Source organism: Erythrolamprus reginae, chromosome 2, assembly GCF_031021105.1.
Source record: "Erythrolamprus reginae isolate rEryReg1 chromosome 2, rEryReg1.hap1, whole genome shotgun sequence".
Lineage (NCBI taxonomy): Eukaryota > Metazoa > Chordata > Lepidosauria > Squamata > Dipsadidae > Erythrolamprus > Erythrolamprus reginae.
In genome coordinates this window covers 183,106,219-183,119,916 of record NC_091951.1, presented here as the reverse complement: position 1 = coordinate 183,119,916, position 13,698 = coordinate 183,106,219, and positions in this window count along the sequence as shown.

Sequence of the window (13,698 nt, the reverse complement as noted above, 5' to 3'; positions counted from 1 at the left end):
TTCTGTTTTTCTGTTTATAAAAACTTTTGAGTTTTCCTTTTATTGTGTGGTATGTGTCTTCCTGGACTAATCACCTGTAATTACGGGCGGTTGAGACACGCCGGCAGAACACTGATCATCTTTGGAATTTTGTAACAAAACCTGTTCTTTCTGGAGCTCTATCACAAATTCCTGCTAAGCTTCTGTATGTGCAACAATATTCTTTGAATGGGAGAAACTTGATTGCTTGGTGCTTATGGCCTATGGCAGTGATAGGCAAAGTTGGCTCTTCTATGACACATGGACTTCAACCACCAGAATTCCTGAGCTAGCATGATTGGCTCAGGAATTCTGGGAGTTGAAGTCCACAAGTCATAGAAGAGCCAACTCTGCCTACCCCTGGCTTATGGCATCAAACAACTACCATTTCAAATTTCCTGCAGTGCAATATTTACAATAGAAAGCCCCCATATATCTGACAGCAACTCAGACCTATTCATAGCAGTTGGGTATCCTTGACCGATTTTGTGATCCCACCACATTGGTACATGCATCTTCATCTGCTATGAATCCACCTTAGGTATGTACAAAATTTGTTCTGCTAGTACTTGCATTTCCACAAAAATACTCTCATGTGGATTGTATTTCATGCCAATAGTAGATAAACCTATAGGAAGATTTGAAAAGGGGATGAAACATGTATGAAGTTATATTGAGGATCTACTCCATGAACAGGCAGGACGCTCAAGGTAACTATAGAACAATGTCCCAGTGAATATTTGTTGGCTCTTTCGTTTCCATCTTTTTCAATTCCATCTCATGGTCCTTGCTGGATCACAATCTACTCTTACAATTGTTAATCTTGGTTAGAATTTTAGTATTTGTAGCTTTAAGCAATGTGCTTTTTATGCTGTCTTAAAATTTGAAAAAAAAATCTAACAAAGTTGTAAGCCCTTGATTTCTAGGCTAACTTCCTGGCTTTGCTACTCAAAGTCTAAGGCTGTTATCCTTGTTTTTTATGTTGTTAACTATTACTCCTTCATTTACTTTAACATGTTGTTAATATCTATCTGTCCCACCTGAGATCTGGCAGGCTTTCTCCATAATCCCTTGATCACGGATGGTCATTTCAGGAAATAGAGATGTTGGTTGACATTCAGGGGTGCAGATAATTGATTATTAACCCAAGATCTTCCTAAGCATTCTATGCTTGCCCCAGAGTCCCTACAATGGAGGGCTCCTGTGTCTATATCAAGGGTGCCCAACCTTGGCAAGATCTATGGCCTTCAGCTCCTAGAATTCCCCAGCCAGCCAAATTTGGCCGCTTAGCAAGTGGCATGTATTTATGATTGTTGTAGTCCTGGGATCAGGTGATCACATTTTGTGCCCTTCTGACAGGCTAGAAAGAATGACCTGGCCCAAAGTCACCCAGCTGTTATTTTATGCCCAAAGTGGGACTAGAACTCACCTTGTCTGTTTTTAACCCAAGTTATGGATTTGAGGGATTGTATGTCCCTTAAATTTAGTTGATTAGAACAATTTACTGTATAAGCCCTGTATTATGTCTGTATAGTTTTTCTATGTAGCTTTCAGTTTTGGATTACTTCTTTTCCAGTATCTCATTCAATAAATTACAATTTTTTCTCGAATATCCAATCATTTTCATATTATTATGAGACTTATCAACAAAATTGGCTTGTCTTCCTATGGATCTTTATCCACTATAATTTTCAATCTATCCTTTCCTACTATAGAACAAATCTATAGTGTTTTTCCCCTATTTATGAGAAAATATTAAGCAACATGAGAAAATATTATTTTACTGAAAGAGTAGTAGATGCTCGGAACAAACTTCCAGCAGATGTGGTTGGTAAATCCGCAGTGACTGAATTTAAACATGCCTGGGATAAACATATATCCATTCTAAGATAAAATACAGGAAGTAGTATAAGGGCAGACTAGATGGACCATGTCAATCTTCTATGTTTCTACAAAATGGTTCTTCTCATCAGAGTCACAACAATTTCCTGGTGATTCCTAAAAACTACTTAGCATTCCAGTTCATATTCAAATAAAGGGCAATTAATTTCAATTACTGCTATTTTCTTGGGATGACAGGCTTAGCTACATGTGGCTAAAGTCAGATAATAAAAGTCCTTGCCTAGATTCTCAACTTGGATGTCCTCAAAGCTGAGCATAATATGGGGCCTGAAGTCCTGTTTCTAATTACAAATCTTCAGTTGGATCATTAAAATAGCAACTTTTGTTCCATTGGAGGGCTTGGGTTTTAATATACATTATTAGCATCCTGGATTCACTGAGAAAGTGAGGAAGGATTTGCTGCTGTTGCTTGGATATCAAAGTCTGGTTGCATAATCTTGGCAAAAAATGCTGCCATTTGGTTGCAGCCATTGCCCTCCAAAGTACTTTTGGAGATTAAATCTGAAGTGTGCTAGTTGGCAATACTAGGTTAGACAGTGTGACTCTACATAAATCTGCTTCCTACAATCTTAAACAGGAAGTAAAAGAGTAGAGTCTGAAGTAGACCCAGAGACAGGGTTTGAGCAATCGGTACTTTTATTCAGCTCAGAGAATAAGTGACAGCTCAGCAAGGTAAAGTGACGATTCAGCGAGTACCGACTGGCTCTGCAGGGAGAAGCCGCTTCTTTTATACTTTTGCGGTTCCCGCCAAAGCGAGAGCCGGCCGCGTCTGAGCCAATCAGGAGCGACTTCCTGCTTGGGCTCAGACAGCGCTGGAAAAGAGGAACAAACTATTTACAGCGTTACAAGGTAGCCATTTCAGGATACAACACCCCTCCCCTCATAGTTGGACCCATCCATCAAGAAAGCCACGTGACGAAGTCGTCCAATCGGTGAGGCCTTCGAGACTCTCGCGCTGACCTGCGCAGTCCATTTTCTCCTTCGCCACTGACTGTGGAGGATGGCTCGCCGCTGTTCTCCCGGTGCGGCGGACTAGGCCTGGCGGGCCCAACGAAGGCCTCGGAGGACGAGGATGGCTCGGCGTCGCTGGATGGTTCCCCCTGGCCCGATAAGTCTCTCTGCGTGTTTCTTAGTTCGGGCAATGTATAAAAGTCTGTTGAGGGGGGAGAGTCCGAGTCAGCGGGTTGTTGTAATTGGTTTTCAGTTCGTTTCCGAATGTGGTCTATGTGTCGTTTCCACAAACGACCATCCTCCAGTTTAACAATATAAGTCTTGGGTGCATTTTGCTTAACAATAATTCCCTTCATCCAGTTTACATTTCCATCAAAGCATTTTACATATACATTTTGACCCAAATACATTTCTCTTTCTGGTTTTATGCACATTTGGTTATTATTCAAACAGAACCTTGGGTTTAACCTGTCTAGTGGTGACCTCAACTTTCTCCCCATCAATAACTCTGCAGGGCTTACATGTGTGTGCGAGTTAGGGGTAATGTGCTGGGTTAATAAGAATTGGTCCAAGTTCTGTTGCACATCTCCAGGGCCTGACCTGTGCAATGCCTCTTTAGCCACCCTTACGTAACGTTCTGCCAACCCGTTAGCCCAGGGCGAGTAAGGCGAGATGAGGGCATGTCTGACCCCCAGGCCATCTAGGAATAATTCGAATTGCCTGGCTGTTAGTTGTGGTCCATTGTCAGACACCAATAGATCAGGGCAACCATGGGATGCAAACAGTCTGCTCAATACCTTGATAGTGGCACTTGTGGTTATGTTGTTCATTGCTATTATTTCCAACCATTTGGAGAAAGCATCAACCACTATTAGGAAATACTGAGACCCCACTGGGCCAGCAAAATCAATGTGGATCCTAGACCAAGGGCCAGCAGGCTGTTCCCACTCAGCCGGAGTTGTTTTGGGGGGATTGGGCCTAGACTCTTGGCACGGGTCACACTTTGAAACCCAACTTTCAATATCAGCATCAAGCCCTGGCCACCATAAATGCCCCCTTGCTAGGCTCTTCATCCTGACAATCCCAGGATGGCCCACGTGTAACATTCTGAGTACCTTTTCCCTTAGGCGTTTGGGGATGATCACTCTATCCCCCCACAGCAAACAACCTTTTACATATGACAATTCAAGCCTTTTGTTCTTAAAATCACACAATTCAGGTTTAACAATATCATTTTGCCATCCCTTTAGAACACAGTTCACTACTTGTTTCAGGATTTGGTCTTGCTGCGTGTGTGCAGCTACCTCTTTTGCTGTGGTTAGTGGGTTTTCCTCGAGTTCTATCATTAGCACGTCTGTGGTTGGAACAGGGTCTTCTACCAAGTCTGCTATGGGGCATCTGCTGAGGCCGTCTGCATGATTGATTTCCTTCCCCCCCTTGTGGGTGAGCTCATACTGATACCCAGAGAGGAAAAGGGCCCATCTGATTAGTCTTGGAGACATAAAAGGTGGAGTGGGCTTGTTGGGGGCTAGCAGGCCTAGTAGGGGTTTGTGGTCAGTGACTAGCTCAAAATTTCTTCCAAAAATGTAATTGTGAAACTTCTTTACCCCTGCCACTAATGCCAGAGCCTCCTTGTCTAACTGGCTATAATTTCTCTCTGTGCTGGTCATGGTTCTTGAAAAAAATGCTATTGGGGCCTCTGTCTGATTAGGTAGAACGTGAGCTAGGACTCCTCCTATGCCGTACGGCGAAGCGTCGCACGTGAGCCTAATGGGTAGTGAGGCACTATATTGGACTACTACACTTTTAGAAGTTAGTAAATTTTTTATTTGAGCAAAGGCTTCACGTTCAATTTTCCCCCATGTCCAGCGGGCTTCCTTCTGGAGTAAACGATGGAGAGGCTCTGCTACTGTTGCCTTCTGCTTTAAAAAAACGGAATAAAAATTAAGGAGGCCCAAAAATGCTTGCAACTCACTCTTATCTCGTGGCTCTGGGGCTTCTCTAATTGCTCTCAGCTTCTCAGTTGTGGGGTGGATACCTTCCTTATCTATTTTATATCCTAGGAATTCAATACTGTTAGTTCCCCAGACACATTTATCAGGCTTGATTCGTAACCCTTTGTCCTGTAGCCTCTTAAGTACTTCCCTTATTCTTTTGTTCACTTGTTCCTGGTTTTCCCCTGCAATTAAGATGTCATCAAAATATGGGATGGCCCCATTTACCCCTGACAATAGGCGTTCCATGATGCTCTGGAATATCCCTGGGGCTATGCTCACCCCAAACTGTAACCTCGTGCATTTGAAAGCCCCCCTGTGCGTTACAATTGTTTGAGCGTTTGCTGTTTGTTCATCGACCGGAAGTTGCTGGTAAGCCTGCGCCAGGTCGATCTTTGCGAACCTTTTCCCCTCCCCCAGGGAGTGTAAGAGTTGTTGCACAACCGGAATGGGGTAGGGGTGGTGTTGGAGTGCCTTATTCAGGGTTGATTTGTAATCAGCGCAAACTCTTAAGGAGCCATCTGGCTTCAGGGGTGTCACTATGGGAGTTTCCCATGGCCCCTGTTCCACAGGGACCAAGATACCTTGACTAATGAGTTTGTCCAGCTGTAAGTCTAGCTTGGGGAGAAGCGGGAGGGGAACCCTGCGAGGTTTCAGTCTAACTGGTGGGACCTTGGGGTCAATAGAGAAAGATATGGGGGTTCCCTTATACAATCCTAAGGTGGGGCTGAACACTTCAGGGAACTCTTTCACAAAGTTAGGCATAATATCACAGTTTACATTACACACACCCGAAATTTCAATCCCCAACGGTTCCATCCATGCTAGCCCTAGCAGGGAGTGTTTGGCCCCCGTCACAATAAGCATGGGAAGGGTACATTTGACATTCTTAAATACAATAGGTACATTTGCAGTTCCCAGGACCGAGATTACCCCCCCTTGGAAGTCTCTGATCACCAAAGAGGTTTGAATTAGGTCAGCCTCAGACACATTAGGCATATATAGCTTAAATTTTTCCCAGGGCATGATGGTATATCTCGAACCCGTATCTAGCTCCATTGAGCAAGGCTGGTTATTTAGCAACAACGAGATAACAATTTTAGCCCCCTTTTTGGTTGCCGTGTTATTCACGGAATATTGAGAGTTACCTCTATTGTAGTCTCGGTTAGCGGTGGGGTAATTCCTTTGACCCGAGTTGCGGAACGGTCTCCTTTCTCGCGATTGGGGGGGGTGGTTTTGGGGTCGCTGGTATTGTTGTGTGGCAAAAGTTTCTTCTGGTGCCGTTGCCCTGCATGCGATGGCGATGTGGCCTCTCCGGTTGCAACGGCGGCAAGTGGTGTCGCGGAACGGGCATCGATGGCGCTGGTGATTTCCCCGGCAGCCCGCGCAGGGGGCTGGATGAGTAGCTCTAGGGTGTCTCGGTTGGTCTTGCAGGAGGAGGCAGTCGTCCCCGTTGCTAGTTAGCTGGCCGCGGACGTCTGTTCCCATGGCGCTGGGAGACTCGGCGTCGATTTTGGCAATGGTTTCTCGCCTTCCGTGCTCTTTTAATTCTCTTGCCGCTGCGTCGGCTGCTTCCGCGGTTTGCGCTAATTTGATTACGGTTTGTAGAGTCGGCTCGTCTTCGGTGAGGAGTTTACTTCTCACTGTGTGGTTCTTCATGCCGAAAATCAAGGCGTCGGTGAGGCGAGCTTCCGGATCTTGAAACTTGCATTGAGCGAGTACCGTTCGAAGCCGCGTTGTGAATTGGCTTATCGACTCGGTTTCTCTCTGAGCCATCATGTGAAATTGATGCCGGTAAACCACGGCTGGTCTGGTTGGTTTAAAATGGCTCGCTAGTTTCTGTTGAAGGACGTCCCACGCTGTGGCTCTTGCTTGTTCTGGTTCGGTGAGAGTTTGGGCAAGTCTACGGATCTCTGCGCCGCAGTAGTTTAGAAAAATAGCCCGTCTGCGATCGGCTCCGGCGTCCTGCATTCCCGCCGCCTCGAGGAATATCTCGAAGGTGGCCATGTACTCGTCCCAAGTCATTTTCTCGGCATCGAAAAGTTCTGGAGCCTGGCCGATCTGGATTTTGTCCATGTTGCACGCGAAGTTCTTCCGTTCGTTCGTCGCCAGTGAAGTAGACCCAGAGACAGGGTTTGAGCAATCGGTACTTTTATTCAGCTCAGAGAATAAGTGACAGCTCAGCAAGGTAAAGTGACGATTCAGCGAGTACCGACTGGCTCTGCAGGGAGAAGCCGCTTCTTTTATACTTTTGCGGTTCCCGCCAAAGCGAGAGCCGGCCGCGTCTGAGCCAATCAGGAGCGACTTCCTGCTTGGGCTCAGACAGCGCTGGAAAAGAGGAACAAACTATTTACAGCGTTACAAGGTAGCCATTTCAGGATACAACAGAGTCATCTGAGGACACTCTGTTACAATTAGCCTGTAAAACAAACATTCTATGATGGAATTAGAGACCAGACATTGCAGGATGCTAAGATATCTGACTGTATTCACAGGTTTATTGCCTTTATATCATTTTCCAAGCAGCAAAAGGTAACAGAGCAACAGCATTTTTAATTGGTGAATTCTCCTCACCAATCCTTAAAAACATCCTATTCATACAACCTAGATGAGATCACATGCCAGCCAGGGATAGTGTCCTACATCATCCTGGCAATGTGAACTGTAAGGGACGACTAGATGGACCATGAGGTCTTTTTCTGCCGTCAACCTTCTATGTTTCTATGTTTCTAACTTGCTCATCATTGATCTCTACATCTGGATGTTAATAATGATTAAACTAATTAGCCACAGAATTGTAGAGATAGAGGTCATGTAGAGGTTGTGTGCAGCAATCTGCCTTATCTCAAGCAGGCCACCTCATGGTCCATCTAGTCGTCCCTTATACTATTTCGTGTATTTTATCTTAGGATGGATATATGTTTATCCCAGGCATGTTTAAATTCGGTTACTGTGGATTTACCAAACATGTCTGCTGGAAGTTTGTTCTAAGAATCTTCAGTAAAATAATATTTTGTCATGTTGCTTTTGATCTTTTCCCCAACTAACTTCAGATTGTGTCCTCTTGTTCTTGTGTTCACTTTCCTATTAAAAACACTTCCCTCCTGGACCTTATTTAACCCTTTAACATATTTAAATGTTTCAATCATGTCCCCCCTTTTCCTTCTGTCCTCCAGCCTATACTATACCTCCAGACTATATGATATGATCCTTCACTAGTCCTGAATGATTTAATTGTCTCTTTAAACAGAAGGGCAGAAATGTATGGGAAACCTACAGCTCTGAGTTTTGCCAACTAACTCTGGTAAGGCTGAACCATTCCTTGGAAATCATAGTGGTTGGGGAAAAAAGCCAATACTGTGAGACTGAATTATAAAAAGATAAAGGTTGTGTGTTCAAGCTAGGTGTAGAAAAAGTGATCAGCTGAGCAAAAGAGGAGGTCTTCTCTCTCACCTTGCTTATGAAATCTTGATCCAAGAGCCTCTCTTTCCTCCCATGGCTATTGCTTTGCCTCATTTAACAATGTTAATTGGGATAGGCAATGCCATTACTTAAATAACATAGTCAAAATGTCCAAAATCACATGAGTGCTGCCAATTTAAGATGGCAATTGTGGTAGTGCCGGTTGACATCATTAAGTGAATCCATTGTCTTTGCAGCATCCTGGTTTGTCATTTGTGATCTCCTGCCAGTTTTCCCATTGACTATGCTTGAGGGAAATTGACTGTGAAGGGTGATTGCGTGGTTGCAAGTAGTGATGGGTGAACCGAACCCGCACAATTCGGGTCCATACTGAATTTTGCGGTGTTTGGTATGCCGAACACGAACATGAAATTTTTCCAAAGTTCGGGGTTGTGTTCGGCGTTCAGAGCTTTGAGGTCACCGGCAGGTTGCTAAGGACGCCAAGGTGATCACTTCCTGGAATCCAGGAAGTGATCACCTTGGCGTCCTTAGCAACCTGCCGGTGACCTCAAAGCTCTGCCCCCGGAATCTCTTCATGGGAGGGATTCCCCGTTCAGGTTCGGGTTCAAGTTCGGTTCAGGTTAGGCCAAATTTTGGGTAAAAATTCGGCTGAACTTGCCGAACCATTGGGTTCGCTCATCACTAGTTGCAAGTTTATTTATTTATTTATTAGATTTGTAAGTTGGTTGTCAAGCATCAAAATTGCTATCAGGTGTCCAGGGAATGAGGTGACAGATACAAATACAAGGATCAATCCTAAGTCTGCCTCTTTCAACACTATTGTAACTTAGACTAGTCATTGAACAGGTGGTCATTTAAGGAGTGTATTGTTTTGTCTCCTACATTGACTATTGTTGGGTTTCAATATTGGAGTGTTGTCTTGTTTTTGACATTATTTTATCTAATATCCCCAGTGACCATTCAACACTGAGCAAATGAGTAGATGGGTGGGTGGATGGATAGATAGAAACATAGAAACATAGAAGACTGACGGCAGAAAAAGACCTCATGATCCATCTAGTCTGCCCTTATATTATTTATTTATTTATTTATTTATTGGATTTGTATGCCGCCCCTCTCCGAAGACTCGTATTCCTGTATTTTATCTTAGGATGGATATATGTTTATCCCAGGCATGTTTAAATTCAGTTACTGTGGATTTACCAACAACGTCTGCTGGAAGTTTGTTCCAAGGATCTACTACTCTTTCAGTAAAATAATATTTTCTCATGTTGCTTTTGATCTTTCCTCCAACTAACTTCAGATTGTGTCCCCTTGTTCTTGTGTTCACTTTCCTATTAAAAACACTTCCCTCCTGGACCTTATTTAACCCTTTGACATATTTAAATGTTTCGATCATGTTCCCCCTTTTCCTTCTGTCCTCCAGACTATACAGATTGAGTTCATTAAGTCTTTCCTGATACGTTTTATGCTTAAGAGTTTCCACCATTCTTGTAGCCCGTCTTTGGACCCGTTCAATTTTATCAATATCTTTTTGTAAGTATTCTCAAAGTACCTTGTTTCGGATCAGATTTCCTCAGTCCCCACAGATAAAACCACTTGGACAGAGTGAATATTCAGTTTTTGCTTTTTCCCATGTTCTCCAAAAATGAGATGTAAAAGAAATCTGAGCCTGTATTGCTTTGCGCACAAGAACAGATAATTCATACCCCTAGAATTTAAACAGTAAATTAGATGAGAATAATTTTTAATAGCAATAGCACTTAGACTCACAGTGCTTTTACAGCTCTCCCTAAGCAGTTTACAGAGTCAGCATATTGCCCCCAATAATCTGGGTCTTCATTTTACCCATCTTGGAGGGATGGAAGGCTGAGTCCACCTTGAGCCTAATTGAGACTCGATCTGCCAAATTGCAGGCAGCAGGCAGGCAGCAGAAATAACATGTAGTACCGCATTCTAACCACTGAGCCACCACGGCTCTTAATCAGAATTTAAAAACAGAAGAAGAAGATGCTGGTAGAAATAGATGCCTTCCTTTTCCTTCTAAGTAGTAATGTTTAGCTACTTAGTTCACAGGAAGTAACACCATTACATTATTGTGATTCCATATTGTGACATCTAATGACGGAAGTCTATGAGAAGATTGAATTATTTTTGCATTATTAAATGCTTTCGGGGCAATTTCTATTCATAAGTACTTCCTTCGATGGTGTTTATTCTCTGGGAAGTATTATACTAAGATGTATGAAGGGAAGGGATGCTTTGAATAAAGCATCACTTCAGAATGGCTTTTCATAGCAACTCTTGGTTGTTAGAAATGCAGTGGCACAATGGCTAGAATGCAGTACTGCAGGCTACTTTTGCTGATTGCTGGCTGCCTGAAGTCTGGCACATTGAATCTCACCAGGCTCAGGGTTGACTCAGCCGTCCATCCTTCCAAAGTCAGTAAAATGAAGACCCAGATTGTTGGGGTCAATAGACTGACTCTTTAAACCAGTGCCATTGCGATTCCTATTTCTGAGGTGATCTGAAGAGAAACCAGAGGCTCCTCAATAAAGACTTCAAGAGCAACAGAAAACATGTTGGTGAGATAATTTCTGTCACTGCTTTCCCTCAATGAGGCACACATTGTAGCCTCCATAATGTGAAGTGACTTTTTTGAGACAAAAATGAGGTGACTCTTGAATAGGACCTCATCCTGACTTGGAAGAAAGGAATGTATTTATTTTATTTATTTATTTATTGGATTTGTATGCCATCCCTCTCCGCAGACTCAGGGCGGCTAACAACAGCAATAAAACAGCATATAATAATAATAATATATAATAACGGAAGAATTAATTATAGATAAGATATATACATGCGGGGAGATGGACGAACTCACTAACTCAATCAAGGGAAACAAAATCACGGAATCAAAACGAACATGGCAAAAATGGCATGAATGGGTTCAAAAGAGAATATAGAAACAATATAATAAGAAGCAACAGTACAAGGGAAACAATCTACAGCTACCTTGTAAAAAGTTTTATTTACCAGTTATTGAATATAACAAATATTAGAATATAAAAGTATGAAATATAATGTATATAATGGAATGTAACAGGTAAAAATCTATTATAAGAATTTTAATAGAGATGGTTTATAATCTGTAAAACAGAATAATGTGTGATTTGAACTATATGTGAAAACTCAATAAAGAATTTTTAAAAAAAATATATAACAATATACTCAGAAGGATATTAAAAAGTTGACATGGAATACAAGACTGATTGAAGCACCACCTCTTTTTGCTCCCTATATGAATAAAGGGTGGGGCCATTTTCATTTTATTTGACTTCTTGGATTCTCCCTCATGAATCCTGCCCCTGAAAGTCTCTGGCTGATTAAACAGGAACATTTTAATTGCAAAAGGATTATTTTTTTTGGTAGAAATTTGAATGTAGTAGGGAGCCTTGTTCAAGAGTATGAACCAGAGGTGGGTTCGTCCCAGTTCAAACTGGTTTGCCTGAACCGGTAGCAAACCGCTGGTGACGTCACAATGACATCACAGAACTAGATCAGTTGGTGCCGGTTCATGGAGGCCACCATTTTTTTAAATCTTTCGGGGATTTTTTTGGGGGGGGGATTTTTTGGAGGCAGGGGAATTTCCCCCAGTCTTTTTTCCCTTTAGCATATGTGCAGAAGCTGGGTTTCTGACACAGTGCATGCGCCATTATTTTGTTTTTGACTTTAAAGGAAAAAAATCTGATTTTTTTGCCACTGCACATACGCACAGATAGCACGCATACACCCATGAGGCACAGCCACATGGTGAGGGAGGAAGTGGACTGACAGCAAGTTAAGTTAGAACCCACCCCTGGTATGAACCAGTGCATTTGTATAGAGTGCTAAAAGAATAACAAGTAATTATGTAGTATATGGTCTCATCCATTAAAAAGAAAAAACATTCTTAGTATTGCTGTCTTGTATTACCCAATTAAGCTTTCAGACATTATTATTTGTAGTAATTAGATTTATTAAGAAATATGTAGAATAGGAAGGCTCCCTTTCTACATTTCTACATCAAGGAGAGAGTAAGAGAGTGTGGGAGAGAGGGAGGTAAGAAGGAAGGAAGGAAGGAAGGAAGGAAGGAAGGAAGGAAGGAAGGAAGGAAGGAAATTTCCTTTGTCTCTTTAAACACATAACATTCATTTGACCAACCATAAGCCATAAGTGACAGACTATAATGGTATGGGAATTGACCTTGGGTGACAAGTGGAAGAGTCACAAACTAGACTGTGGTCAGATAAGAGGCAGCCAAGACTGTAGAAGGAATTTGGGCATGGCAAATATCTCAGAAGGGACCCTCCCTAGTTTCTTGGGCTGTAAATGGTGAGGCAGCAAGGGGGGGGGGAGATACTTTTGAGGCTTGCAAAATTCCTCTTGATGAAACCTTACAATAAAGTTAGAACTGTACTTTTGGATGTGCTAGTTGACCGGAGAACTTTATAAGACTGACAGAGACTGCCGCAAGGACAACCTAGGCAGGCCCTTCCTCTCACTTCTCCCTCTCTCTCTCCATTTGTCCTGTTAATCTGATTCATTGTGTATGGGAGGCAGTCTTGGCCTGGGTGCATGGGAGGTGCGTGCTCCTCCTCGCCGCCTCAGAGTCCCTCTTTTTTTTTTAAAGCTTTAAAGTTTTGGATTTTTTTGATTCCCCTCACCTCACTTTCTTCCTTTGGCAGCGACTGTCCCCCTCCTCCTCCTCCTCATCCCACCCAAATTCTGAGCTTTTATTTCTTTCCTAATGGGTTTGCACACATTATTTGCTTTTACATTGATTCCTATGAGAAAAATTGCTTCTACTTACAAACTTTTCTAACTAAGAACCTGGTCACGGAACGAATTAAGTTCTTAAGTAGAGGTACCACTGTACAATGATATTTTAACCCCGTGATGGTGAACTAGATGACATTCAATCCACTTTCTGATGGCACGCTAGCCGTCGCTCCAGCTCAGCTTCACTACACATGCACACACACACCCTGCTGGTCAACTGATTTCTGCCATGCATGTGGGTGGGGTGGGGTGTATGCAGGAGACATATGGGAATGAATTGCAGATTGGGGAATCACGTGAGCATATGCAGGGGTCAGGAGAGCGTGGGGGTTGCACACACATGCATAGAGGTTTGCAGGAAGCTTGGGGGCCAGGGGGGAGCATGGGGAGGCAGGTGCGCATATGTGGGTGTGTGTGCATGCGAGGGGGGTGTCGCATGCTCATCGCATTGCTTTTGGCAATGTTTTAACTTCTCTTTAAGTTACCTTACATTGCTAATCATCAAAAGCATAAATCACATGACATTTTATTAATAAGGAGAATATTCAGGATTGACATGTGGGGCCCTGGGTGTTCTCCGAGTTTGCTT